A 14856-nucleotide genomic window follows, 5' to 3' on the forward strand; every position below is an offset into this window, starting at 1 on the left:
GCCCAGTGTCACGAGCTACTACGTCCAGGAAGGTGAGTGGTCTCCTTCCACAGTTCCACGGGCGGACTGGGTAAGTCGCCAGGGGAGGATAGAGGAGATAACTTGGTCAGAAGCTCTCATGCAGTGCCCAGCAAATCTGTTACGCCTTGACGCAAGCCTAGGGCTGAGTACGACAATTGACCTCCGACAATTAACCCCCATGTTATTATACTGAGATCAATTGACTCAGTGTAATTGCATGGGGGGTCAATTGTAAGCCGGGGGGCCACCTGCTTCAATCTCCCCGTCCCCAAAACTGCTTCCCTCTTTTCAGAGTTTCAAGACCATTCTCACACATTCTCATATACCTGGATTGACGAGTAAACCTGTACAGTAGGGAGTAAAACGAAAGATTAGTTGTCGTTTTAGCTTATTAGAAAGTAAACTTTGTAATAATAAATTAGTTACGAAGCACACTGTACATCCAAAATAAATGAAGTAATAAGCGATAAATAGTTATTGCTCAATTGAGGTGAAGTTAAGTGCGTTTATTTCTCCACAGGCAGGTTCATCAGAGCTTTCCAAAGGTAGGTGTTAACCAGCCATCTCATTTCTGGAATTTTTTGTAGCTTTTAATCAGATTAACCCCCCAGTTCCATAGCGGATATTATGCCAAATTATTAGACGGAGGTCCATTTCTACGGTGATGATTCTCCGGCTCCGTCTACTGTATTATACAGTTATACGGAGATGAAGCTCTCCGGGAATTTCTCTGAGATTGTAGCAGTTTGTGGCAGTTTCTTTGCACTTTGCTCTGTGAGAATCAACAAAATTACCGTAGATGGTCTCCGGATAAGGTTATGGAACTGAAAACCGGAGAAATATCCGAAGAAATATTAGTTGACGATCTCCGTCCAATAATTTGGCATAATATCCTCTATGGAACTGGGGGTAAAAAGTGGTAAATATATAATTACATCAAAAATTTCATAAGTACATCACCCGAGTAGCTTGGCGGCCAGGCGATCGGCTAGCTCGGCGCGAGGTCGGGAGTTCAAACCTGCGTAAACACCGTGTAAACTTTTACCCAGCACAATTTTTTTTTTCATGATAAATAGGAAATAAACCTTTGAACCTAGCGAGCCAGTAGCTTGAGCAAATAATTCAGATAGTAGCAAAAACTTAAGTAGTCCCAGTGCTCAGGTTTGAGGACATTGAAGAATAATCTGAAAATATCGCCGAAATCCACGACTATTTGCCGAAATCCACGACAATCCGCAAAAGCACTTGCAAGTTACAAAAAAGCTAGGCTTTGACTAGATAACCGACTCTAGTACTCAAAACTGAAATGGGCCTGGCTAGGTAACTCGAGCAGCGGTAATTTGACGATGAATTTTAGCAAGCTAGTCAATAAATAGATTTTTCGGAGATTGTAGCAGTTTGCGGCAGTTTCTTTGCACTTTGCTCTGTGAGAATCAACAAAATTACCGTAGATGGTCTCCGGATAAGGTTATGGAACTGCAAACCGGAGAAATATCCGAAGAAATATTAGTTGACGATCTCCGTCCAATAATTTGGCATAATATCCGCTATGGAACTGGGGGTAAGAAGGGGTAAGGGGGGGGGGGGGGGGGGGAGATGATGTCCGCTATAAAGCTATAACATCGGGCCCCCATTATACAGTCCTATCTGTAAAGATATGATCTGGGATACTCACTTCATTAGCAGGCACATAGAGGTTTCAGACAAATTCTATTGACTTATTGACATTCCTACTATACCTAGTAATATTGTATTTATTATATTCTTTGCAAGAAATTAAAAGATGTAATATCCATGTATATTCTTGTGGCTATTGTATAAATTGTATCTAAAAAATTTTCGCTGTCTCAGGTTTTCTTAAATTTTGTCTCAGGATTTTTCGCTGTCTCAGGTTTTCTTAAATTTTGTCTCAGGATTTTTCGCTGTCTCGGGATTTCTTAAATTTTGTCTCAGGTTTTTTCGCGCGTCTCAGGATTCTTAAATTTTGTCTTAGGTTTTTTCGCTGTCTCGGGATTTCTTAAATTTTGTCTCAGGTTTTTTCGCTGTCTCGGGATTTCTTAAATTTTGTCTCAGGTTTTTTCGCTGTCTCGGGATTTCTTAAATTTTGTCTTAGGATTATTCTGCTGTCTTAGGATTATTCTGCTGTCTTAACTTTTGCACCTGTGTCTCAGGAATTTTTGCAAATCTAATCCTAAGATCCGAGGCTGGGGGAGGCCTCATCAAACTTTGAAGCTGGTAAAATATGCAAATCAAAGTTCAATTACATTGGTCTATCAATTGAGCAGACAGAAGACGGTATCCTAGTGAACCAACATGAATATATCCGAGATCTAGCAGATGTCATCAATGATAAAGAACATGAGATATATCATCTGTCGACTGACAGGAAGCTTAGAACAATATGTGGTCAGTTGAACTGGGTAGCTGCTCAATCACGCCCAGATTTGTCATTCATGACGTATGATTTAAATGTAACAAAGAGTGTAGATCCAGTAGAAGCTGTTAAGAAGGCCAATAAAGCATTCAGACGGATGAAAGAGCTCAACGGTTGTTACAACACAAAGTTCTCAAAGTTAGGAGACATTTCTACACTAAAGATTGTGATCTACTCTGATGCATCATCTATGAACCTCGGTGACAAGGTGTCCACAGGAAAAGGTCATCTAATAGTCCTAATGAATGAGGAAGGAAAGATATCACCGTTATCATGGGGAAGTCATAAATGTAAACGAGTTGTAAGCAGCACTTTGAGCGCAGAGACTTTGGCATTCAAAGATACATTAGATCATGGAGTGTATGTCTCTCATCTGATAAGTGAGATCTACTTCGATCAATTTGATAAGTCAATGGTTCCAGTAATAGGCTTTACAGACAATCAATCATTAGATAAAGCTTTGCGATCAAGTAAACATGTTGAAGAAAAGAGGTTGAACGTTGATCTGGCTACCATTAGACAAATGCAGCAGAAAGATGAGATTGAAGTAAAATGGGAAGAGGGAGCTAAACAGCTTGCGGATCCCTTTACTAAAATAACCAGTAACAGTGATAAACTTTTAGTGATGTTAAATAGAGGAGAAATTGTTTCAATTTAATTGGTATTTAATGGTTTTTAATTAGTGGTAGGTTTTGACGCCAATGAAACAGTGTGCATTTGTTTTTTTAAATTGTTTATAATTTGTTTATAATTACGAGTGACGATGACTTAAATGTATAATTAACCTTTAACCAACAACAACAAAAAAAAAAAAAAAAAAAAAAAAAAAAAAAAAAAAAAAAAAAAAAAAAAACAACAACAATCCGAAGTCCCGGTGACACTTTGTCAAGAACAGCTTATTAAAAGAAAAAGACAATCCGAAGTCCCGGTGACACTTTGTCAAGAATCAGCCCATCAAAAAAAAAAAAAAAAAAAAAAAAAAAAAAAAAAAAAAAAAAAAAAAAAAAAAAACTAACAATATTTACAGGGTTTCACAAGGAATTGGTACCTGTGCATCTCTGCTTTGTTTTTGGATCTTGTGATCTCTCTGTGGTAGTGTGGCTCTCCTCTTGGCTAGTACCTACTCTCACCTTGCTCTCAACGTGACAGACTACCTACTTTCTCCTGCTATCTATGGCCGTTGTGAGAACGGGATACAGACTATGATTAGTACAGTGTAAGAAATTGAAAGGACTGAAAGAGTTGAAATGAACAGTATTATTATGATTTTTGAAAAAGGAAGGAAGAAAGCATTGAGAATGTGATGATAGTTTTTGGAAAAGTGATGATGATAGTTTTTGGAAAAGTTTTAATCTGTTTTAGAAATTGGGGTAAGATGTTAGTATTCTCACTGAGCTGCGAGGGCCACATCGCTGCAGTGTTTCTATTTCTATTATGGATTGTATTTGTATTTATATTCATTTATTTATTTATTAAGATGACTAACCATCTATCTCCATAGGAGTGGTGGGGCTGTTTTTACACTACAATTACTGCCTATCATTGCACCGTCTAACCAATAAAACAAGAATGACCCCATATTATTTTTTTCAGTCGCATAGATTTTCCCATCGTATGATAATGTGTGTCATTCCCTCGATTTTAATCAAGTGGTGACTGGCTATTTCTTCTGTTATTACAGCTGTGAGCTGCCTCGAGATCTTATCTGGGGCATGGGCACAAATACTAGAACATTAGAACTGTAATTCTAGAACTTCAGATTAAGGTTACTTGGCAGAATAGCATTAGCAGGGTTCGAGATTTGACTGAGGGCATTCAGGTAACATACCAGGTTCACATCACCAGTTGAAGTGAATCTTAATTTCGGCATGCAATGCCTTTATGCCTTACAAGTTATAAGGCCAGGTAGCGTAGTTGGTTAATCATCGGATTTGTAATCGTGAGATTGCGAGTTCGAAACCCACTGCCTGCCTAGTCGTGGGGTGAGTGTCGTCGACATTCAGCTAAAGATCCTGAGTGGTCTATGCAGCCCCCCGGTCTACTCAGCCGAATATTCGAGAAATCGTGTGTGAGGGTTGAATGAGAAGCTGTCCATTGCAGCGAAGTCTCGGGCGAAGAAAGTATGGTACACACTACCTTAACCGTCACTGGCCTAATTAAATCCTTCGGCTTCCTGTAATTGGCTAGTTACACTTGTGTAACAATGTGGCTGTTGGAATACTCCGAAGTAAAATAAGTGTGAGATAAAAAAAAGCTTATAGTAGGATCACGGGGTTTTTATAATAGAAGGTCTCGAGATGCTGATTTAGCTATTTAGGTTTCACATGTGAAATTTTTCCAGCTTTGGGTAAAGTGGATTTTAGAGCGGGGAGGGGGTCTAAATGACCAAAATCTGAACGATCTCTTACTTACGGGACACTACGGGACAAGGGACGGATCTCGGGCCTAATACTTGTTTTTTAATGAAAGGCTGGAGTTTGGACCTAGATGGTCAACGTGAGGATAGCATGAGGATTTAGGATGCTCTGGCAGCCTTTCGTGGGGTCTTGTAACCCCGAAAGCTGGTATATCTTATCTAAATTAACCTTGGTTACATCCCGTGCTGTTTCGAATATATAATTAGATTTATAGGTTCAATATCAAGCAAAAAAGTCTGATCTCATGTACTGATGTTACACTTACATGATCTCCGACGCGAAGATCTCCGAAGTCTGATCTTAAAGTTGGATCTCAGAGCCAAAAAGAGGAACGTAAGCCTTGGTTCCTCTCTTTGAGAGTCAAACAGGAAATTCGGTGTTATCAACTCAAACTCGGATTCGTAGCACAATTAAAAAACCAAAGAATAAAAATCTTAATGAATTTCCCGACATCCTAAAATTAATATCAGGTCGTATTCAATTCAGTGGCCCAAACTCCAGTAGGTTACAAGACTTAAGTTCAAGTCGAGGAACACTTTGATTAAGCATGATCCTTGTCTAGTTGGAGTTTTCGCATATCATGCAGTAGTTATCAACTAATCACTCCTAAACTGCAACTGAGCGTTTTAGAGTCGAATCTCGAACCCTGCCATTCGGCAAAGTAATCTTAATCTGAAGTTCTAGAATTACAGTTCTAATGTTCTAGTACTAATGTATTAGTGCCCTAGATAAGATCTCGTGGCAGCTGTAATAAAAAAGAGCTAGCCAGTAACCACTTGATTAAAAAACGAGGGAATGACACACATTATCATACGATGGGAAAATCTATGCGAACCAAACCACTGCGGTATTACTATTATGGTAAATGAGCTAAATTAAACTGCAGCCAACAGATCTCAATCCAGGGATTACAGACCAATATTGGTCGTGGCAGTGAAGTCAATTATGATTATAAAGTGGGGTACTGGTCAGTGGTCAAGCGACAATCTGGCCCGGATCCAGTGCCGATTTATTTTAGGTCCGGTATTCTTGGTACATATATTATGGTTTCATGGCATGAATAAATAAAAAGTTTGAAGTTGAATTTTGGTCTGGCACGTCACACATTTTATTTAAATTGGTACCAAGGAAAAATTGTTGGAGTTTTCACAAATCATGCAGTACTAGTAGTTAAACTTATTTATTAATGACTCCTAAAGTGAGCGTTTTTGAGTATATGATGTGCATGAGTCGGCAATTGCGAACAATTTGCTGTTAGCAACTGACCCATTGACCTTTACTAAAGAAACCGTAATTTTGAAAAATTGCCATTTCGTAAGACCCAAATATGCTGCTGGCCTGGCCCATTAAGAGAGATGCCCAATAAAGTAGATCATTCTCCAATTTTTGTAGGTGTTTCTGGACACAAAGTGAGTCATCTTACATCTTGTGACAAATGCTGTGTTGCTCATGAGTCTTTAAGACCTTTCTAGTTAACAGTCCAATAGCCCATTTGTGAATATTGTCATTGTTCGCTCGGCAAAAATCCGTTTTTCAGCCACATTTCCGAAAATAAGCCTTTTAGGGTATATGTTGCTTCATAAGTTGTATATAAATGTGGCCATTATGTACATTTTAGTGTATCAGAATAGTCTCTACGACCTTCCTAGGCGGAAAAGCCAAAAATCATGGAAATTATGAACTGCGTCAAGCCAAAAACCGTTTTTCGGCCATATTTCCGAAACGAAGCATTTTAAGGTATATGTTGCTTCATAAGTTGTATATAAATGTGGCTATTAGGCACATTTTGGTGTATCGAAATAGTCTTTAAGACCTTCCTGGGCTGAAATAGAAAAATTCGAGTGACCGCGAAACCCTGAAAAAGGGTGTGGCCGAAAACGCCCTCATTGCATTTATTTCAAAAATGCAATGAAGTCCAAATGTTTTAAGAATCATCTAGAGAGGTGATAACCGTTGAGAAATCGCTTTTAACACGAAAAGCTAACGAGATAGCCTTTTAGAACGGTTGGGATCCGACTACAGCCAACAATACAATTTGCTTAAATAGTAAAGAATACGAAAGTTAACATCAAACTAGGCGGTTTGCTTGCTCATAAGTAGTCATTTCTTCTGCATTAGAATTAGCGCTCGATTCATCAGGCTATCTATCTATGCATAACAATAAAAATGTATACAAGCTATATTAAAATGACTCTAGATGCATCAATTACCAAATAATTAATTGTTTCAAAATTTATATACTGTGGTCTTGATTCACGATGTCAATCCTTCGCAGCTCGGTGAGGCACAGTGGTGCATCTCGCCGATCTACCGAAGGATTGATGCATAACAACAAGACACGCGCTAAAGACGCGCATTTTCTGAGTGATGTTAACGATAGCTTTAAATTCACTGATGTCATTATTATTCAGCGTGACCGGTAATAGTTTAAAAATCAGAAGGAGAAAACACATGTTTAAATTACTAAAAAAGGAGTATCACTTTACAGGATTGAATTTAAATATAGTCATAATAGATAAGAGAGGAATTTGTTTCCCTTTGAATCAATCAAACTAGATGAATTGTTGTAAATACTTAGATCAAACTATCAATCTACAGGCTATCGTCAAACATGTTGCAAGGCGTCATCTTCAGTGACATAATAGATAAGAGTTTATTAACTATCATGCCAACTTTAGAGACGGTAACCACATTAAAATAAAGTTTTCCCAATCAAAATAAAGGGTTTATACAAAATAAAAGGTTTATGCACTAGACTGCGAGACAATTAACCTTATGCAATGCAGGTTAGTATAACTATAATATCGGACTGAGTTGAAATTTCTGAGAGCATGATACCCCAAAATAAATATATGCCTGTGTCTGGCAATAGCGTTCAGATGGCTTCCGAACTTGTGCGGATAAGATAATATAAAAAATACAAATAAACTATAATAACAATCTGAAAATTAATGTATCAGTACAGATCTTATACTCGAAATCAGGCACTTTCAAAACATTTCTCTTAAATTATCTTTCTTAACACCGTTCAATTGTAACTTTAAATTAAAATATTATGATGATCCGGACGATGATAAATATTAAATTACAACTGATTATATTTATGGATTTCGGCCTGTCGATGCTGGAAGCTGATCAGCTAATCGTTAATCGTTACCATGTGACAAGAATAGTATGATGAACCTCCCAATCAGTATAGACTATGTATCAAAAGAAAATATTGATCTAATTCAACTCGTCGGGAGCCCTTTTGAAACATCTCGAAGTTAGAGTGCAGAGTGCATGATTACTGATTATCAGCACGATTGGGTGAAACAAAGACGAAACCGTGTGTTGATTAGAATTAAAAGAGGAAGATATTTAGTGATAAATTGTGCACTCTTACATTTAAGTTTTAATTGTTAGACTTGTTCGATGTAAGGCCTTTAATTTAACCTAATACTAATGCAGTTACTTAATACTTGGTAAGTCTAGGGAAAACAGGTGCTAGTTGTCGGAAATGAAATGGAGTCTGTTCCTGATCGAAGTTACATGATGCTGATAGATTTGATGCAGCTCAGCACTCAGCAGCCACTGTCTTCAAATAGAGTGTTCCAGTTCTGCAATCTGCAGTCTCAAATGTTTTCGCCCAGCTTTTCTTTTCATCGTGGTTATAGAAGACAGACCTGAAGAAATACTAGTATAATGATAATATAGGTAACATGTCCAGAATGAGTAAAATTGTATTATCGGCAAATTTACTTATGTGAAAACTCCCAACAGGGTGGCGCTGGCCCAGAAGTAACTGCACACAAGCAACCCTTTAATGATCACGCACGTAATTTGTGTGAAAATATGTAACTCATTTAACGAAGTCAGTGAAAAGAACCTACCTTTATTTACCTATGTCGATTTTTTGCTTGTGATGAAGTAGTCCTCGCAAATGTGAGATATGTATGTAGTTTGTTTTTAAAAGTAGGATTGTAGTCATAGTCGATGTATAGCGACGGTCGCGGTAGTTTACCAGCAGCTCCCTGTACAAATAGAAATGTGGTTTTTATATAATATTACTAGTTAAATTAATGAGTACAATGCAGGAATAAAAAAATGTGTCTTAAATGTTTTATATTAAATGTGTTATAATTATATTAACCACCTTATATTCGTATAATATGTACTCACAAACAATGATAGTCCCAACTGTTTTTAATTGCTTATAATTTAAACCTTCTTATTAAATAATTTAGATGACCGTGTCTGATCTAAAATTGCACGAGAAATAGAGAAAATTAGGTCTCAGACAGAACTCGACCGGGATATAACCGGCGCAGCCGGAATACCGGCTGGTATTTGGCGATTTTGTACCGGTACCGGCCGGGATTTTGGTTTTAGCCGGGATTTTTCCAAAATAAATTCAGTTTTTCTCAACGTTAATTTGAGTCCAAAATTAACAAATCTGTGAACATTTTCCTGAAACATTTTGACGAAGTCATTGAACAATGGAGACTGGAGTCAATCTATATTTAACATAATCATGGGTGTACGAATTATGGACTTCTTTCTGACTTATGACTTAATTATTGTGACTAAGTGTCACGGCTCACGGTCTTGTGTGAGGGACAAGTAAAACAGAGTTCTCCGGGTAAAGAAAGCATTAATAAATGCTATTCAGTATTCATCCTATTCAATTATTCAGGTAAGGTGATGTAAACTGTAAAGTGATAAGCTCCAACGTCAAACACCATGTTCAATTAAATAAGTTTAAGTAACCAATACCAGATCACAGGATTGTTATAGTTACGGAGACTGTTGGAAACGATGCAAACCAGGATCGGACTCCTATCAGAAATAGTCGACCACCGGTCCAGCCTCCCTCAAACTCAAATGCCCTACCACTACCCCAGGCCAGACCACATCCACCTCTTCAGCCAGGAACAGCGCTCCCACTATACCACTACCAGCAGTTCCTACCGCCTCAGAGGATACACTGCACGTGCCCGTTATTCCTCATGCCTCGTCTTAAAAATGTCCAGTCCATGAATCCTAGTGCATCAAGTGCGAGTATATGGGAAGTGCCAAAAATCTCAGGTCTTATTCAGGAGAAATCCAAAAACCACTCGTTACCGTTTATTGCACTTACGGAAACGTGGCTCAAGTCCTACATGTCAGACAAATACAAAATGTGCATCACCTCTTTCTCCTGCTGAGCAGAACCTCCCCCTTAAAAGTAAACAAATCTGCATCGCCTCCCAACGACAATCCAGATATATTAAGCAGCAGAGACAATCATTTAAGGAGACTTCGATATCTATCAGGATCATGATTATACTGCCTGAGAACTCAGCACTTCAGGATGAAACATATAATATTTGGTTTTCTCGATTTCATTCATATTTAGACAGAAGTCCGTGTAGATAATTGGTTATAGAATAATTGGATATAATTTTATGCGAAGTTGTGTCTGCGAAAATATACGTGTGAACTGGTCATCCCGCAAATGCTGAAAAAGTAGATGTTACCTATCATAAAATAACCGCTCGCACCGTACCGTGTACACGACAGAGTTGTGACTGCGTTTACAAATTCTTTATCATATTGATGTGTTGCCATGGCAACCGAAACTCCATCGGAAGATCGGCCTGTAAGGCATAATCATGATAATACACAGTATCAAAACATTGCCATTGATATCATAGCAACATTCCAGAGATTAGATTATGTGTGTGTAAGAAAATGTATGTTATAGTATTATACAGTCTGCTAGAACATTCCGTTTACACATGGTGGCCGATAACAACTTGTTTAATTTATCTCCGAATTACACACAAATTTCTGAAAGTTTCGTAGACTTAAATCAATTACAGAGGGTGTGGCTATTGGCCAGCCCCTCTATTTCACTTTTATGGTTGAAACTATAAGAATACAGATTATATTGTTACAGTGATTTTACAAAAGTCGAAACAGTAAACACCAATTTGTAGGATACTTTAAATCACACCAAAATTGGTCCCAGAATGCAATGAAATCTGATGGCGTCTTTTCAGTGAAAAAGAGGCCACACCCTCTGTAATTGATTAAAGTTTACGAGACCTTTAGAAAATGAGTTATATAACTTGGAACTTAAACTAAGATAAATTGAGTATTTATACTCAATTTATCTTAGTTGCATGAGTAATATATATATACTCTCATTTTTTTAGAGCACACGTAATTTAAATGGCTAAACACAATTCAATAAAATTTGGCTCGATCCGATTATCCAAACTATCAAATAAATGCGAAAATGAACCTTCTTTTGAAAACAATGAACACAAATATGTTTCGATTTGACAAATTTCTCGAACCAGTGGTGGTAGTAAGTCATACCAGAACCAATTATTTCAATTGGGCACTCAGTGACTGAGCTATTAATGCCAACGTTTGCACACTGACTTTTGGCCCACCCTGTATATTTATAATATACCTACGGCTGGAAAAAATGTAACTGGATATCTGCCACAATGCTGCTATTATTAAGGTTAAAGTAACATTTAGCACATAAAGAAGTCTGGTTTGCTAGGTTTTAATTGGTCGTATAATAACAAATAAAAATGAGTTAAGACTACAAAAACGGTCGATAGAACCTAATTATAATACCTGTATCGAGAACTCGACTTCAATGCACTGATAGCGTTGGTACTAACATTCTATCAAATTATGTCATATCTTGAGACTTGATAGCTGCCTGAAACAGTTTTGAGTCAACATTATCGTGATATTCTAGAAATTGAAACCAATTCTCAACTTTAAAAAAGCAGGTTTCAATAAATGCCATAGAATTAAATTCTACCTTTTTAAATTTTAAGAATTTGTTGATTTATTAAAATTCTGTCTCAATTAATATATAAGGGTACATGCAATGTATTTCGACACGCACTGTAGACTCACTTATTGGATTCGTGCTAGATGCTGTGTACGTCACCCTCTTAACCACCTCTATGGCGAAGATGAGGATGGTAAGTGCAAGTACAGTAATGTGAGGAGAGGATGGGTATCATTTAGCACATTTTTGCTGTAGGTGTAAAGTAGCTCTTAGTCAAGGAGTATATAAATGACGGCACGACAAGGTTCTGCAACAGATCTCTGAACATGTTATCTTGTGAGCGCCGAGTGAACACTTATAAGAACAAGGCCAGCGATGTAAGACAGTATCATTGACTTAGTCCATGCTGGGAGGAAAAAAGCAAGTACAGACGACCGAAAGGAGTCGTGGTTTGGGATCCTGAGTGGGTCTCGATATTGGATAGTGCTTTTATATATCGGACCTTATGATATTCTCAAGGTCACCAAGACGGCACAGTCTTATGGCGGGAGGTAACGGTACCATCTAAAGAGCAGATTGCTGAATCATACAAGTGATTCAGCAGTCTTACAGCAGACTGAGATTCAAGCGAAAGAATTGTGCTGTTATAATTATGCGGTTAAAGTTCTAGCACCGGGAGTAGTTGTTCACGGTTTGGAGAGAGCTGAGTAGGCTAGTACGGGATAGAAGGGAAGAAGCAGCTCACTGTTCCAGATGGATCTACTTCTTATCAAGGAAGAAGGAGTGGTAGGTATAGTAAGGAAGATTGGAGCCTAAGAGTTAACTTAACATCTAGAGGTACCACAAACTTTATCTCGTCGCCAATTGCGAGCTTTAACGGGTTTCCTCAAGTGACTCGATGGTTTAATTGTGACAAATCATGATACGAACTTTGATGAACCCATAATAGTATAGTGCAATAATACTATGATAGTATTCTCATAAGTTCTACCCTTGCAACCGAGTACAATGTACATACTAAGTGATATCAAGCTGCAATCTAAAATTTATTAATTGAATCTCAAAATAACTTCAAATTTTACCTAATAATTGCGACATCGTTGGAAGTGAGAAATAAAATACATTAAATTTTAATCCAATTCTGCGAGAGAAGATTTGCCCAGACAGCTGACAAGAATGTATTACCATACTTCCTGTAAATGTGGTAGTTATTAGGTCATATCAAACTTGAAAATTATGTCAAAGTTTTTCTCAGTCTCTGGTGTCAATCACCAGTAGAGTGCCCAGCCGCACCAAAACAACCTGCGATTTTTACGTGGGAAACATCGTATAATACACATGCTATACACTCTAGTTTTATAGCAGCTACTGATATCATGCGGCAGTATTAATAAGCATACAAATTCAGCGCAAAAAATTGTAAAGACGACACAAATTCATGCGGGATGTTAATAAATGTGTCCATGTTGAACTCAAACTCCGACAGAATAATATTTCAAATCGGATATATTATAATTAATCAAATGGTATCTGCTCATGTTCCGTCTATATAAACTACAAAACTTAATAAATTAGTGAAGTTCTGAAACAAAGATCACGACTAGGTTTTATCAAAATTGAAAAGAAAACCGATCGAAGTGCACTAGAGATATAGTTTAAGTTTAAAGGGTCATCATTACTAAAATCTCTTCCTAGCTCCTAGCAATCAAGTTGTTAATCCTAGTTCTACACCTAAACAAGTACAAAATTACAGCCTTACATTTTGAAATTTTTCGATATCCAGCTCAACATAAGACTTCGATACCAATAATGCATAATGGGCACATACCGATGATCGGTGTTCGTAAATATTTGATTATTTATAGTATTGAAGTTTAAAATCTTCCTAATTATGTAAGAATAACAAAAGGAATCACGTACTAGTGTGCTGTTACGAAAAACAACTATTTAATAAAAATAAATTAACAGTATTCGAGTACAAAATTAAAAATACAAACTCCAACATAATCGACAGACAAACTCAATAAATGAAGATTTCGTCGTGAAACGAGCTATATATACAGCTATAACGTAGCGCTCGACTCCAGTCTGAACCAAAATTAAGTCGCGTTCGTAGGAAATTGACCACCAGCTGCTGGTGGTTCGAATGTTGGTTTGCACACTACTGTGGTTGCGAGAAGCATTATTTGATGCGCGCGCTACCCAGTAGTGCATCGCGCTACAAACTGTGGTCGTACGTCGATTTTTTAATTCATAACATGGAAATGGGTAGCGCATGGTCGCGCGCGCAACAATAAGGTCGCATTTGTGATTTCAATATTTTACATGACGTACGCGTAACGCGCGGACGCAAGCGCGACTAGCAGCGCCAAACGGGATAGAAAATAGCGCGGCTCTATTCAACGTGGTCCCATCGTGCTTCCTAAAAAGGCCTCTGACAGTTGAAACCAACTTGAATCGATGTATTTTTGAACGCTGATTCCGAATTACATGGGGACCCCAGGCTATTATGTTCATTGATACTTGACATACGTTGCATGCCACTTTTCGCGCGCGAAGCGCGCGCCGCCGAAGGCGGAAAAAGGGGCATACCATGAAGGGAATCGGACTTTTCAGAGGGACGCATATTCTGCGTCCCTATTATCCTATTTGACCAAATATGGGAGTAATTGACTGAGATGGCGCGCGCGCGCGCCACCAAAACAGTTAAATGCATTGTTTTTAGCCAAGTTGCAATATTTGTGAGTTTACTTGGTATCTTTGTAGTATTTTTATTATCTAAACGACTATATTAAGTCATTAGAACCTTCATGCAAACAAAAATTGAAATGTTTCAATATTTCTGTAAACTGAAAACTTGTAATTTTGTTCCAAACTGCTTAATTTTTGTACGGCGCTACTAATTCATGAAAAACGCGCTATATTTATATTTCGCATTGGATATATAGATGACCAATGATATCGTGGTATTAAAGTCATGTGACACCGCGATGAGCTAGCTGGCGTCTAGCTGCATACGATCATATCTATGCTGTCTCCTTTGTCCTTTTTATCACTCGATAGCGATAACTCTTTACACATGCTTCTTTGTACAACCTGTTGTTCAATTTGTTTAACATCTCTCTGGTTATTGCAAACCACTTCGATCCCCAAATTTATACATCTAACCATCTCTCTGGTTGCTTCCATCTCGTTAAAGCCAA

The 14856-nt window shown here is 37.8% G+C and overlaps 1 long non-coding RNA gene across 1 annotated transcript; it reads right to left on the minus strand.

Annotated features, from left to right (window-relative positions):
- Positions 1-8863: 8863 nt before the first annotated feature.
- On the minus strand, positions 8864-12906 carry LOC134817991 (uncharacterized). Its single transcript, XR_010160591.1, has 3 exons — positions 12736-12906; positions 11488-11575; positions 8864-8885 (listed from the first exon to the last, which is right to left on the minus strand). It is a non-coding gene; the product is annotated as an uncharacterized LOC134817991 (long non-coding RNA).
- Positions 12907-14856: the final 1950 nt, after the last annotated feature.

Source organism: Bolinopsis microptera, chromosome 7 (assembly GCF_026151205.1).
Source record: "Bolinopsis microptera isolate Bmic1 chromosome 7, MBARI_Bmic_1.0, whole genome shotgun sequence".
Lineage (NCBI taxonomy): Eukaryota > Metazoa > Ctenophora > Tentaculata > Lobata > Bolinopsidae > Bolinopsis > Bolinopsis microptera.